At 34.7% G+C, this 16,669-nt stretch overlaps 1 long non-coding RNA gene across 1 annotated transcript in view; it reads right to left on the bottom strand.

The window, feature by feature from the left end:
- Positions 1-16,351, bottom strand: part of LOC125279111 — a 59,673-nt gene extending 43,322 nt beyond the window's left edge. The window contains exon 1 of the long non-coding RNA XR_007187316.1: positions 16,137-16,351. This is a non-coding gene — a long non-coding RNA (uncharacterized LOC125279111). The remainder of the gene's footprint in view (positions 1-16,136) is intronic.
- Between the last annotated feature and the right edge of the window lie 318 nt (positions 16,352-16,669).

The raw sequence follows: 16,669 nt of genomic DNA, 5'->3' as shown, positions 1-16,669 counted from the left end.
AGGAAAAAGGTGGATAGAAATGCAATCTTTGTATTCATGTTGGTTACAAACATTTTGTTAAGTGAAAAGTAGTAAAATGCTTTCTTTCATTATTTCCAAACTTAATTATTAGATTTAATTATTTAAAATACACTGTAAAACTCAATCCCCTGCTTTCACAGACAAGGCTTAAGCTAGTTCTAGACTAAAATGCATGAGCTGTTTTTACTGAAAGCAGATTGCACTGACATGTCTGAAAATATGTCAGAGCCATTGTTTTGTCTCAAGATGCACATACAGTAATGTTTAAGGTACTTAAATACCCAAGCTCGCCCAACTCATCATAATGTTAATTACACACTCTAAAAAATGCTGGGTTAAAAACAACCCAAGTTGGGTTGAAAATGGACAAACCCAGCGGTTGGGTTAAATGTTTGCCCAACCTGCTGGGTAGTTTTATTTAAACCAACTATTGTTTAAAAATTAAGATTAAAATGAACCCAAAATAGTTGGGAAATTAAAAACCAGATGCAATTAGAGGCAACAATAATAGACAAAAGGTGAATGTTTATTAATAAGCTTTAATATTTTATAAATATAAATTTAATAGTTTAATAGTTTATTAATATAAATTTATTAATAAGCAATTTAATAAATGTTTATTGTTTAATAATTATTCATTGAACATTAAAAATGTGTTAATTTCCAACATACTTTGGGTTAATTTTAATTAAGCAATACAGTAATTTTTAAACAATAGTTGAGTTAAATAAAACTACCCAGCAGGTTGGGCAAACATTTAACCCAACCGCTGGGTTAAAACAACCCAATTGCTGGGTTTGTCCATTTTCAACCCAACTTGGGTTGTTTTTAACCCAGCATTTTTTAGAGTGCATACAGTTAATTTACATAAACTTCACATTCAGATCTTGGTCAAATGTTAGATAGCAAACAACACATACTATTATAACTTTCAAAGAGACTGTCATTATATACTTGCATGTATATAACCAAACTTCATACAGTATATGTAGTCTTAAAAGTTTTGCGGCTCATCCTCAACCTAACCTAACCACAGGCTCTACTCTTCACCACAATGGTAACCCTACAAAACTATATAACAGAACAGAAATCCCAACATAACACAACATTAAACACTAATGCATGTCTCCCTATGTTAATCTTGTGCAAAATAACACATCACAAACACTTAATTTCAAAATTGATTTATACAGTCTGACGCAAGGCATACTGGGAATTAGAAATCTGCTGCAACTCAACTCAATCATATTAAGTTCAGCTTACTACAATGAAATTTTGAGTTCACACAACTTTTTTCTATTAAGTACAACTTATTTTTTGAGTGAAACAAACTTATTTAATTTAATTAATTATTATTTTTCGAATTGTGAAAAGGTTTTCTTGGAGTTTCATCTAGTATTTTAGAACAACAACAGCAACAAAGCTTACTGACCTCAACTAACAGTCATGAGGGTCTGTGAGGATTCTGTGATATAACAAGGTGTTCACGACATGTTGGAATAACTGTAATTACAAGATGACAAATATGAGCTGTTCACAAATTTCACAAATTATGACATTTTACAAAGACATGAGCACCTTTTACAAATCTGAATCCTGTAATTATGGTAATCCCAACATGATGTGAATGCACCATAAATTCCCCATTCACGGTTATCTCATGACAACAAAATGGCTTCCGGCATTTTGGTCAAATGACACTAACTCTCAATTGCATTTTTTAAAATATTTTTGAAATAACGTAAAAGATTCAGTGGAAAATAAAAAAAACAAGCGTCATGTCATTGGCCAATGTCCTTTCAGCAATTTCCTGTTTTTATTAAAGAACTTCTGGAGTTATGCACTGACTGCATATGCATCTTACTCTACGTTCAGTTGAGAGTGTAGACATATGTTGCACAAGTTGCTTTAAACATTTGTAATCTTGAGATCCACTTTATCCACTACAAGAGGATATTGACTTCAGCCGTTAAGAGCTCTGAGAACAGCCAAGGTCTCTTTAAGTGGTGCCAGGCTGTATTCAGTTGCTGTATTCAATCTTGTGTGTCATGCTTAAATACAGTAAAGGGCAATAAAAATAGAAGTTAATCAAGACTTAATGTCAACATTTTGTTAAAAGGTCAAAAGGTTATGCTTCTTAAATACAATGACAGTCAACTCAGAACAAGACATTGCGCTCACACTACGTCATTGGGATTGAATCTGTTTATGTTGGTCCGTGCTGCTGTTTTGACTGTCCTTCCTGGTTTTGGAGAAACACTAAACAGACGTCATTGGCTACTCATCTCGGGGCTTTCTGGAGTTCAGAAACGAGAGGAGTGAAAGAAATGCAGATCATTTTGAGAAATGAAACATATCTGCTTGGGTTTAACGTTGACCTCAACATATTTGGGCTGCAGTTTAGATAAGATGAGTGGGCCACACAAGATGTGCAACTGTATGTTTTCTGTTATGTAATACTTAAAGAATTGTGTGTTTGTAATGTTTATTTACCTCTCCAAGGAATATTAGTAAAAGAGCATGTTATGTCTATGATGACTTAGTCCTGTTCGAAAAGGGATAATTCACCTCGGAAATGAAAATTATGTCATTATTTACACACTCTTTGTTTGTTCCAAACCTTTCTTCTGTGGAACATAAAAGATGATATTTTGAAAAATGTCTCAGCTTTTTTTTAGGATTTAGTGTTGTTTTTGGACCACATTTACTTTCAATGTGTGGATAAAAACACTTCTAAGTGGTTCAACATCTTTTCTTTATGGTAAGATTATGCTTTTATTCTGTAGAATTACAGTAAAACATACACATCCACAGAAATATGCACTCATAAAGAAGCCATGCAGGGCCCATAAAGCTGCTGGGTCTGATTTCCACTCGACTCTGGTGCCATTAGGAAGTTGTTAAATAGAGATACACAAAGAGGGCATGGTCCAAGTCAGCACTGATGTAATACAAGGTAGCTGCTGATGTCATTTTAAAAGAAATCTGTATAAATCTGAAGTTTTGCTTAATAAGAAAGTGTCTGAGTACCGAGGACTTCAGGGAAGGAAGTTTTAACCTTCAGAAACTGACCTTACATCATGATTTGGAGGGCCAAAACTGTAAAAGTCACTCATTTATTCATCAAATATCTGCAAATCTGTTTACACACCTGCATAAAGCATAGAATAGGGTGTGTCTCTATATACAAATGTAAACTTTAATTTTAACAGTTACGTTACTAGGTTAGATCAGATTTTCTCTCAGAACATAAGAAAAAATGCATTTATCTAAATGTTCATAAACAATTGTAACCAAAGTCAAAATGCTTTATAATATTTGCAGATTCCTTGTTACATCTGAAATCGGTTGTTTTTCATAATGTTTTATTGCATTATATGTTCAAAAAGTGTAACAATGAATACATAAGTATTATAACTGCGGTTACAATTATTTATGAGTTCGTATAATGCATTATAAGGCGCATTACAAGGCATAATTAAAAATAAAAGTAAAAAATAATTTTTATAATGCATTATATTATTTATAAAAGCTTTAAGTTAAATGTTACCAAAGAGTCTTATGTCTCACATTAGGATTTGCATAGAGCTTTTAATGAAAAAAAAAATCCAGTAAGGGAGCCAGTACAATTGTAACACACTCAATTCAAACTAAAATATTTTTATATTATTTTCAAGTTTGCTGCCTTTGAATTTAAACATACATTGCCATTCAAATGTCTGGAGTCACTAAATTTTTTTTTTTTTTTTTTTTTTTTTTTTTAAAGGAATACTTTTATTCAGCAAGGAAGCATTAAATTGGATCAAAAGGGACAGTAAAGTCTGTTACATCATTATAAACCACAGTTGTGACAGGAACCATTAAACAAACATCTTCATGAGGTCTACGTGACACACGTTTGACATGTGACTGTGTTTTCAAGTTCAAGAGAGGAAGTCACAACTACAAACTGAGCTTTCTCCAGATTCACTGTTTATAATAGGCTGACACAAAGTGTGTTTTGTTGTGGAAAACAAAAAGTGACGAAATAATGTAATTTTATAGTAAACATTACATTATCAGACAGGATGTGGCAAAGAAAACAAAAGATAGTGATCTTTGACCCCACTAGACCCAAGGTCAAGTGTAGTCAGGGCAAAATCCGGTACATCCTGCCGTCAAAGTCTTGAAAAGCAGGCAATCTGAGGTCACGCATACACAAATCACTTTCATTACATGCAAACAGTGAGTAAAAGGAAATTTCTAAAGGTCTAGAATTACATAATGTCGTAAGCATAATGTCTTTCATAGTGTCTTTTGAAAAAAGAAGTGTTTAATTGTATTGAATATGTGTAAAATCTCAAAGTATATTTTAATGTAATAAAAAGCAACTTAAGTATACTTAAAAGGAGTAAACTAGCATGACTATTTGGTAACACTTTATTTTACAGTGTCATTGTTACACATGCTACAACTAGAAATTATGCACAATTACATGCAATTAATCTTAAACCAAACCCTCACCCTAACCCTAAACCTAGAGTAAGTACATGCAGTTAATTAAAATTACTCAGCATTAAACATATAATTACACTGTAATACACTATTAAAAAGTAAACTATGTAATAATGCCAAATAAAAACTTTTACTTTAAAAAACATTTTAAATCATCATTAATAAATATTTTGTTGTTTTAAAGAAATGCATTTATTATGATGTGTTGACTAACATAAATCACATGTAAAGAACTTGATTGTAATTTTAACTGTAGTATATTATTCAATATTACATTTAAACTTAATATATTTTAAATGCACTAACTTAATCATTACAAATGCGTAATTACTGTACAAATACATTTTACAAATACTTGTTAATATATTTGACAGTGTAATTATGAAATTACATATAAAAAAATTACTTAAATGTGTTAAAAAGCACTTTAAAGTTCAGCCAATTGCATTGATATACAATTAAACAATAATACATTTCATTAATTGTAGTAGTTAACGTGTCATTAAGTGTCTGAAAACATTACATTCAGTTCACACTTAAGTATATTATTTTAGGTAACACTTTATTTTACAGTGTTACATATGTTACATGTATTTACTGTAGTAATAACTATGAATAATTATGTGCAATTAACCCTAAACCAAACCCTCATCCTAACCCTAACCCTATAGTAAGTGCATGTAGTTAATTGTCATTACTCAGTACTTAAATGGATACACTGTGACACGTTAAAATAAAGTGCAAACTTCTTTTATTATTTCTGTAATAAGTACTCTTGGAAACACTATTTTACAGTGTCCTTGTCACATATGTTATATATATAGTAATTACAGTAAATTATGCATAAACACATCCCTATTCCTAATCCTAAACCTATAGTAAGTACATATTGTTAATCAATATTACTCAGTACTTAATGTGTAATTACATGGTAACAAGCACACCTTAAAATAAAGTAACCATACTCTTTTTTTTTTTTTTTTTAAAGTATGTTTTTTTTTAAACCATACTTCTTTTTTTTTTTTTTTTTTTCTTTTTCTTTACAAGAGAAGCACAAATAAATTGATAGTTCACCCAAAAAACTACAATTCTGTCATTGCCTTGTGAATCTGTAGTTATATTTCAAGATCAAGGCAAGAACCAAGTCATGTTCACTGTTACTGACATCAAACCTATGCCATATTTGATTAGAAACCTACATAATGATGTAGAGAGATTTGAGAGTTAATAATGACTGCATTTCTAATTAATTTTAATTATTGTAATTCTTAATTTGAGAATTAAATAATAACAGCATACCAATTTGCAATGACATAAGGGTGAGTAAATAATGACCGAATTTTCATTTTTTTTTTTTTGTGTGAACAACACCTTTAAGTAATGGAAAGGTTACTGTTCAGAAGTGCGTTTCAGAAGCCCCTCACTTCATAAGACAGATCCAGTTCCGATAACACAGCTGCAAGACATGTGTTTCTAAAAATAGACATTAAAAACAACCCATTTCATTCATAAACGCACTCAGTCAGCTGTGTTGACAGGATTGGAGACTATAGCATCACTTCATGAATGCACCCAGTGCCCTTGCAGACAGGAGATTCAGGGACATGTTCATTCAGACAGAGGGTGCGTCTTTGCCTTGAGCTGACCCTGTCCATCCCCTCGTGTGACGTTCTTTGTTTTCCTGCCATTGTGTGTTTGCTAAGGAGGAACGTTCTAAAATTGGCTTTTTGTTTGAGAGTTTACTCAACAGCGTGGTTTCCTTTCATTGCCCGTGCCATTCCACACTTATTGATACATCTTTAAAATTAGTCAACCAAACAGGAACCTGTGCGGATGAAAATTGGGATGCTCAGAGTGGGTGGATATCTTCCTCCTCTGGTTTATTTTTACACCGTGGAGGATCCAGTTTCATAACATCTCATATTCCAGTTGTTATCTGGGCATGTGGAAATCATGTATGACATACTGCCCGTGTAACATGACCTTTCCACTAAATACCCTCTAACGGCTCCTGTGGGAACCGCTTGCGACACGGCCTCCTCGTATACAACATGATGTAATGTTTGCATAGGCTGTAATGTGTAATGAACTTGCTGAAGTTCTTGATTTCTTCATAAATAACTGCTTTACAGTCTCTCTTATCTGGCAATGAGCTTATGGCAGATGGATTTCAGCTTAGTGGTGAGGATGTTGGCGATTTCCAGGTGAATGAGAAGTTTCCAGAAAGTAAAAGCAGAACAATACAACTTGCGTTGACTCTTAGAAGTTAGAACAGTGCTGACATCCGGAGCTGCACACGGATTTGTGTCGGGCCAGACCTGCTCCAGGCCTCCATGCTCGGCCTTTGATGAAATTGGAAAAAATTAAAGGTGCCCTAGATTATGTTTTTAAAAGATGTAATATAAGTCTAAGGTGTCCCCTGAATGTGTCTGTGAAGTTTCAGCTCAAAATAGATTTTTTTTAATTAATTTTTTTAACTGCCTATTTTGGGGCATCATTATAAACGCGCCGATTTTATGCTGCGGCCCCTTTAAATCACGTGCTCTCCGCCCACAGAGCTCGCGCTTGCCTTGAACAGTGCATAAACAAAGTTTACACAGCTAATATAACCCTCAAAATGGATCTTTACAAAGTGTTCGTCATGCATGCGGCATGCATGCGTTGGATTATGTGAGTATTGTATACTGTTATATTGTTTACATTGATTCTGAATGAGTTTGATAGTGCTCCGTGGCTAACGGGTAATGCTACACTGTTGGAGAGATTTATAAAGAATGAAGTTGTGTTTATGAATTATACAGAGTGCAAGGGCCCTATCTTGCACCCAGCGCAATTGACTTTGTACACCGACGCATGTGTCATTCCTATTTTGCAACCGTGCAAAGCGCGCTTTTCCCTCCACAGAAGCACGTCGCTAAACTAGTGAATGAACTTGCGCTCCCTGGGCGGTTCAGCGCAAAAAAGGAGGTGTGTTCAGGCGCATTGCCCGCGCATTGCTATTTTAAGGAGCTGAAAATAGACTGCGCCATAGACCAACTCAAACCTGGTCTAAAGTCAATGGCGCAATATTTTTTTGTTAGAGCGCGTTGGTAGAAACTGCGCCTCTGGGCGCGTCCACAGTGCGCGTTGACTTTGCTTATTACACACAGGGATGCGCATCACACAAACATGCCAAATATTAAAAACAAAAGGATTACAGTGTAAAAGAATATTATTGTGTACATAAATATAAAAATGTAATGATGAATAGTCATTGCGTGTATTAGAATTAGGCTACCTATTTTCAATTCAGCCTATTACTACTTATAATGAAGAACGAAATTGGCTAATTAATTGAACAATCGTGCCAATACACACACACACACATATATATTAACTGACTCTTCGCGTGTACGCCATGTAAATAGCAATCCGCCATGGCGCGAGCGCATCTCGCTCTTAAAGGGAATGGGAGATGACACTCTGATTGGTTTATTTCACGTTACGCCCAAACCACACCTATGAATAATGAAGCTACTTCAGACCAACCCATTTTAGATTTGCGCCGGGCGCAAGAGCCATTTATCCCGCCGGGAAAATAGCAACAGCGCCGAGACCCGCCCACAAAGTTACTTGCGCTTCGCGCTTTGACACTTGCGTTTCAGATTGTTAAAATAGGGCCCCAAGTGTTTAAAAATGAAAATAGCGACGGCTCTCTTGTCTCCGTGAATACAGTAATAACCGATGGTAACTTTAACCACATTTAACAGTACATTAGCAACATGCTAATGAAACATTTAGAAAGACAATTTACAAATATCACTAAAATATCATGTTATCATGGATCATGCCAGTTATTATTGCTCCATCTGCCATTTTTCGCTATTGTTCTTGCTTGCTTACCTAGTCTGATGATTTGGTTGTGCACATCCAGACCTTAATACTGGCTGCCCTTGTCTAATGCCTTTATAATGTTGGAAACGTGGGCTGGCATATGCAAATATTGGGGGCGTACACCCCGACTGTTACGTAACAGTCAGTGTTATGTTGAGATTCGCCTGTTCTTCGGAGGTCTTTTAAACAAATGAGATTTATATAAGAAGGAGGAAACAATGGAGTTTGAGACTCACTGTATGTCATTTCCATGTACTGAACTCTTGTTATTTAACTATGCCAAGATAAATTCAATTTTTCATTCGAGGGCACCTAGGGTAACACTTTAGTTTAGGGTCTAGTTCTCACTAGTTGCTTATTAGCATGCATATTACTAGGATATTGGCTGTTTATTAGTGCTTATAAAGCACATATTAAAGGCTTATTCTGCATGATCATATTCTACATCCCTTAATCCTACCCAATAGCTAAACTTAACAACTAACTTACTAAATATTAATTAGCAATAATTAGGAGTTTATTGAGGCAAAAGTTGTAGTTAATAGAGAGTTAATAGGGAGAAGTGTGAGTAAATTATGTTTTGATTTGTAAATGTCTCATAATGTCTTGCTCAGTAAAAGTAAAGGTCCCATGAATTTATGGCTGTTTGGTTAAGACCTCTGTTGTTTTTCAGGTCTTTTACTGTACAAATCATAATGCTACCGTGGTAGCCATTGTTGGGGTAGGTTACTTTTAAAAGTAATGCATTACAATATTGCTTTACTTCCTAAAAAAGTAACTAATTGTGTTAGTTGCTTGATTCACTTCTGTACAGTAGAGGGCGCAGCTCAAACAAACCTTTCATCTGTGCTGCCATTCTGGATTAAAGCAGAATAGGATACAGGAGAAGGAAGTTCAAAACTCTTAATTCTAAATTTAATCTAAAGTCATTTTTGCTTATTAGCATGGTTGAATTAGAAGGTCAGCGGCAAAGACATTGGCTAATAAAGTGAGATTAAATACATAAAGTATATTTGTGTAATTTAATATACTTAATTATTACAGGTTTGCATAAAATTCTAAGATTGCATTTCACTGTTTTTATTCATTTTGAGGAATACTGAATGTTTTTGTGCAAGTGAGTTGAGTAAATGCATGTTCACATTTAGTCTAGAACTACAATACCCATCATGTTTACGCACACGGACAGGAGAGCTGTCAGTCAATAAATGTGAAAAAGTAACTTGCCCTAATTATTTGAAAAAGTAACTTAGATATTTAGTTGTAAATTGAAAAAGTAATGCATTACTTTACTAGTTACTTGAAAAAATAATCTGATTATGTAATTCACGTTACTTGTAATGCGTTACCCCCAACATTGGCCATAGATTCAGTAAAAATCTATTTTTATTGCATAATTAACAGTGGTAAGTTGTATACATATTTAAATTATATTGGGATAATATTCATATATGCTGATACATATAGTCACAAATGTGCGAAATAAAATGCAAGTCTCTTATTCTCACCAAGTCTGCATTTATTCGATTAAAAATACAGTAAAAACAGTAATGTTGTGAAATACTAGTACAAAAGTATAAAATGTCATTTTCCTTTGTAATATATATATATATATATATATATATATAATTATTTCTGAAGGATCATGTGACACTGATGACTTCAGCTTTGCCATCACAAGAATAAAATATTATATTTTATAATATATTCAAATAGAAAAGTGTTATTTTAAATTAATATTTCACAATATTACTGTATTTTTGATCAAATAAATGCAAACTTGGTGAGCCTTCTTTCAAACACTTTAAGTATTCACAACGTTTGACAGGCAGTATACTGTATATCTTTATGGGAAGCTTTACATCACTTATATAAATATAAAATTACATTTTTATTTTATTTTATTTTATTTTATTATTTTTTTTACAACCGCAATATCAGTATATGGTAACACTTTATTTTGATGGTCCCCTTTAGACATTCAGTAATGTTGCACCTAAATGTCAACTTTCATAAGAGTATTAGTAGACTGTTATCTTAATATATACTAACTCTTTATTATGATGGTTCTACAACAGACATTCTACTATCTTTGCAAGTACATGTCAACTTATTCTACTAACAGTCTATTAATGCTCAACTGATACTCAAATGTAAGTTAGTAGACATGTAGGTGCAGAGTTACTTAGTCAACAGAATGTCTAAAGGGACCATCAAAATAAAGTGGTGGTAACAATAAATATGGTAACAATGGTATATTTTGTACAGGATTGTTTTAAAGGTGCCCTAGAATGCTTTTTCACAAGATGTAATATAAGTCTAAGGTGTCCCCTGAATGTGTCTGAAGTTTCAGCTCAAAATACCCCATTTGTAGCTGCCTATTTTGGGGCATCATTAAATATGCGCCGATTCAGGCTGCTTCCCCTTTAAATCCTCACGCTTCCCGCCCCCGAGCTTACGACTCTAATACATTGCATAAACAAAGTTCACACAGCTAATATAACCCTCAAAATTGATTTTCACAAAATGTTCGTCATGCATGTACAGTACAGTATTTATTTGGATGTTTACATTTGATTCTGAATGAGTCTGATTGAGTTTGGCTAATGGGCTAAAGCTAACATTGCACACTGTTGGAGAGATTTATAAAGAAGCTGTGTTTATGCATTATACAGACTGCAAGTGTTTAAAAATGAAAATAGCAACGGCTTTTGTCTCTGTGAATACAGTAAGAAACGATGGTAACTTTAACCACATTTAACAGTACATTAGCAACATGCTAACGAAACATTTAGAAAGACAATTTACAAATATCACTAAAAATATCATGTTATCATGGATCATGTCAGTTATTATTGCTCCATCTGCCATTTTTCGCTATTGTTCTTGCTTGCTTACCTAGTCTGATGATTCAGCTGTGCACAGATCCAGACGTTAATACTGGCTGCCCTTGTCTAATGCCTTGAACATGGGCTGGCATATGCAAATATCGGGGGCGTACATATTAATGATCCCGACTGTATAACTGTGTAAAAGCCGGTGTTATGTTGAGATTCGCCTGTTCTTCGGAGGTCTTTTAAACAAATCAAATTTACATAAGAAGGAGGAAACAATGGAGTTTGAGACTCACTGTATGTCATTTCCATGTACTGAACTCTTGTTATTTAACTATGCCAAGATAAATTCAATTTTTTATTCTATGGCACCTTTAATGAAAAGCGTTTAGTCACACAGATGTTCCCTTTTCCATAAGCACTCATGTACCCACTGGGATAGAGGTAGATGTGGGATAGCCAACCGCAGCGACTGCAGGGGTGAAGAGGAAGAACAACAGTTTGGGAAAACTGTAAAACAAATTCCAGTTTTCCTGATTCCTGCTCAGGAGTGGTCCCAATATCGGCACTCCATCCGACCCCCTTGCTTCCTGAGATTTCCTGCCTACTCCCAAGCCCATCCGCTCCCTGGCATGATCCGACTTGTTGCTCAGGCAGATCCGGACAGGGAGAAAGCAGGAAATTTATTTTCCATACCTCCAGAGCCCCCATCCTGCTCCCAAAGAAAGTGGCATCAGAGCCTATCACATGCTATTTAAAGATGACCCAAAGTGTGCAAGTGCCTGTCTGAATGTGAATTAGTGATGCTGGGAATGTTCACTGATAGCACTTCTGGAAAGTGCCACAGTCAGTATGGCACCACACACACTTCCTTGGCAACATCTTCCTTGGAGATTAAACTGACTTTTGTGGAATGATTCAAGACAGGAAAACACTATTTTTAAGTAAATATGTTTGTCTGAAGACATGATGAAATTGTCTTGTTTTAAGGGAAATCTATTTTCTACTTCAGTTACAGTAACTCCTCTATAAATAAATAAATAAACAAACAAACAAAAAATGCTGCTCCAGATTGTTCCAACTAATTTAGCCCCTGAGTTAAGATGAACATGCACATTCAAAATCAATACTAAAACAAACCAAAAGCACAAAACCCAACAAAACCAACAAACCAAAACAAAGTGAAAGAAATGCAATAAAAAAACAAAAAACAAAACCAAAACCTAAACCAAAACGAATCAAAGTGAAACAAAACAAAACAGAAACAAAAAGCAAAATGTTGAGTACCCTGCCTTGAGTTTTCATTTTATATGTTTTAGGTTTATGGATGTCTTTGTAACATTCTTTTGAAAAACACTGCATTCAATAAACCAACAAGTTTGTAACCAATCATAAAAATGTTGAAAATGAGCTTTCTTGTACTTACAAGTATGAAATTGGAAGAGCGGGGAAAGCAGAATTTTTTTAAAATCAGTGGGGTTATAGTACTTTAAAAAGCCACCTCAGTGTGTGATGTTTAATGTGTGTGTGTATGTGTGTGTGAGTGAGAATGTAAGGATTGATGGCAGTGAGGCAGAGAGCAGGGGGGTGTGAGGTGGTTTTGACCCTCAGTATGCCCTCTCTGTGCCCCGCTGGAGAATCTGGACTCTGCTGCCTTTGGCACATGATGTGACAGAGTGAATACTGTACTCACACACAGAGACAAACACAGAGCAGAAGACTGGCTTGTAATCTGCCATGCTGGGCAACACATCCACAAGTGTCAACAGGAGAGAGCTGTTCAGAGGTATCAGCAGTTATGTAACACCCCATGAGAACGCGATCAATAGGTCAAAGAGAAAGACAGAGGACAGAGAGACAGAGGGATGAAAGAGTGGGTTGTGTCCAGCGGCTATAACAAAGGAATGTTAAATATCTCATATGAGCCCTGTTATTACAATGATTTCCATATAAATCTCTAGATACGTGATGATTTTTTTTTTTTTCATGATGATTTTATGAATGTTTTTCTTTTAAATGGAATGGATCACAGTAACTATCCCTATTACATGAACGAATGAATGAACGAACGTTTACATGAGGACCCAAGGTCAAAACAGACAAAAAACAAACAAAAAAACAATGTTTTGGAGTATATTTAACTCGGTCTACATATAATTATATCTCATATGATGCCTGTTATTACAGTGGTTGATTTTATAAAAGTTTTTCAAGGGAATATTAAAGAGAATGAATCACATAAATATCACTACTACCTGACAGATTAAATAAATAAAATATAAAAATAAATAAATAAAAAAATATTTTAAATTGCATACAAATACATAAACTGGTGCTGTCAATCGATTAAATAATAACTAATTATTCACACATTTTTCTGTAATTAATCGTGATTAATTACACCTAACATTAAAGTTAATATATTTTTATGTCGTAATAATTTCGCATTTAATCTCCAAATTAACGTAGAAGCAACAAAGACAGTATTTAAAATATTTGAATAAAGTTATCAAATACCTCACAGTCTTCACTGCATAAATTATAAATTAAATATAGATTAATCCTAATATTAAAGCTACAAAAGTGATTCAGTAAAGAGAAGTGAGTGATTTTCTCTTTGTATTTTGTTCTTTGACATCACAGTAGGCTAGCAGGTTTATTAGGCTGCTGTCACTTTAAGATCTGATTCACAAGTCTTCATGGTCATTTAAGACTTTATTTAGCTCATTTAAGACTGTGTTTACGAGGATACTTGGGCATTTTGGTATACGTTTGTGTGTTTTGTCCGTTTAAGTGTGAAAGAGAACGCCATCGACAGGAGATTCACAGACAGCACGCCAGTACAGATTTATTTTTATTTATTTTTTTTGCCTCTTATCATGCTTGATTGGTTTAATAGCGCTTGAGTGAATGATAGCGTGATCATATAATGTAACGCTAGCTAAAGGGTGACGGGGAAAAAAACGGATGCTGCTTTAATTGCGTTTAATATTTTTAGCGTGTTAAACTGAAAAAAATAATCGTATGCGTTAACGCGTTAAATTTTGACAGCACTAAAATAACATTAAAATAACATTCATAACACAATTACATTACACTATGAGTTTTAGCTCAAAATACCCCACAGATCATTTTTATAGCATGTTAAAATTTATAGCATGCCACTTTTTGTGTGTGTCACTTTAAATGCAAATGAGCTGGTGTTCCCAGCCCCCTTTCAAGAAGAGGTCGGAGCTTCAAGAGCTCATGCTCTGGCATACTGGCAACAACAAAACAGGACAATCTCACGCACTGAAAATGTCAGAAACTGTCAGTAGCAGTGTTCAGCCTTATGCTGGGTTCAGACTACATAATATTTTTGTCAGTTATGATAGTCACCCTGTCAGATTATATGATTTAGACTCCTAAAATTTTGTCGTGTCATGGACAAGAAACATGTCAGGTTACTCGACCATTAATCGCTTGCCATCTTTAACGATGTGCATGCTTGTCAGAAAAGCCCAAAAGTGGACACATATCTGGATTGCATGGATATTTGCATTTCTTCCAAAGAGAAATGAGGTAACATATGTTTTATTTAACTTTTTTCACTCTGTCGCAGTAGTCCCTTGAGGAAACATCATAAACGGGACACAGGGTCAAAACAGAGAAAAAAAAAAAAAAAAAAAAAAAGCAAACAAAAAAACAATGTTATGCAGTATATGTAACTGAATCTATGTTTAAGATAAATGTCTTTACCCTAAACTGCCCTTTGTCAGATTGTATGTAAAGTAAAATATCATGCAGTCATGGTCAAAAATAACTTTGTAACTGGAACATCAAGTTACAATTGTTTATATGGATCTGCAATTCAATCTGCAATTCTGTTTAATGGCACACCATATCTTGCGTTTGAAAAACAAATAAAAAAAAAGCTTCATATTGGCACAATCAAATGAAAACAGTTAAAAAAAAAACATTGTACACCTTTACGTCATGTTAAATTACACTAAATACATTACAGTTTTACTTATTTTTCTACCTCACAGCAATTAGTTCCAAGGCTCTGATGGTCAATGTATAACATCATTCATCCTACCGATTAAATCCACTCTATTCCATTAGGATCGCAGTAATGCAATAATTATTCAAATATTTATGTGAATTATGGACAGAAGATCCTTGTAAACTACATGTTCTTCAGCTAATTTCCTGAGCAGAAATCTACCTGGTTCTGGAAGAGTTGCTTGGCATTGGGAATTTGGACCGAGATCAAGAGAAACAGACATCACAACTCCAAAAGAAACCACTCAAAAACAGCATCTGGTAAGAATATTTAGCGCAGCTTTACTCTTTCTTTTTCTCTTTCACTTTTATCTCTCTTCCTCCATAAATATGGGTTCCTTCTGCTGTTAACACACATGCGAACAAATCCATCTCGACTTCTTAGCAAAAACAAACATTTCTTTGATCATTCTGGACAAAGATGAATAAATAACAGACACATTCGACTGTTTCAGTGACTAGTTCTGTTTTGTTCATAGTTTATTTAGACAAATCTGCCTCTCGGAAGAGGCTGAAATGCAATGTTAATTAACAAATCTCATATGTGCTTAAAGCAGCATCTTTTCTCATCTGGATCTCATGGTACTAAATAACCGTTCAGCCCAATTTTAGAAGATGGCAAACATAATTAGATTGAAACGTCTTGTACTTTTACCCATAATTGTGTGACATCAGGATCAGGCACAGGATCTGCCCAATCTTATCAAAAATCCCACCCTAGGAGTTCCTCCCTTTAAATAAACAAAACTCAGATATTAATAATACAACACAGAGTTTATATAACCTGAGAAACATAGGACTGGGCAACTGACGTCAGCCTGTTGGTTTTATACCGTCTGACAGGACATCCTGCAGGTGTGGGTGGCTTACCTGGACTCCCGTCCTCTCCACAGGGGCCTTAGATTCAACACCCACCCCATCCGCTGCTTCAGCCGGGTCAGACCACTGCCAGCAGTGGGTGGTTCACCACAGACCTCCAGCGCTGGAAGTCTGGATCCAGTCTGCCAATTCAAAGACAGCAGGTATGAGATCAAACTCTTTGAGGTGCTTTTTAACTTTTTTTGTGCTCAGAAGAAGAAAGTAAGTACAAGTTTGGACATGAACGTGATGACGGAATATTCATTTTCATCAACTATACCTTTAAACCCACAACCCACTAGATAAGAAAGCATGCTAGGTATTGAGAAAGGGTCTGGATTGTCATTTGAGTCTCCAAGCTTCTGAAACAACATCGCAGCTTACAGAAAAACTCGCTCTAGTGCAGTATTTCATCCTCTTTAACTGTACCTCCCAGCTCAGTTATGGTGCCATTGGGACAGACTCCTCTTTACTACTCAAGCAGGATTTGAAGTCATGCTGTTATGGAATGAGGCACAAGGCAGAACCTAAAATTTGAGGTCTGT

Source organism: Megalobrama amblycephala, linkage group LG11 (genome assembly GCF_018812025.1).
Source record: "Megalobrama amblycephala isolate DHTTF-2021 linkage group LG11, ASM1881202v1, whole genome shotgun sequence".
NCBI classification, from domain to species: domain Eukaryota; kingdom Metazoa; phylum Chordata; class Actinopteri; order Cypriniformes; family Xenocyprididae; genus Megalobrama; species Megalobrama amblycephala.
Note: the sequence above shows the minus strand (reverse complement) of the source record. Positions and strands in the feature narration are given on the sequence as shown.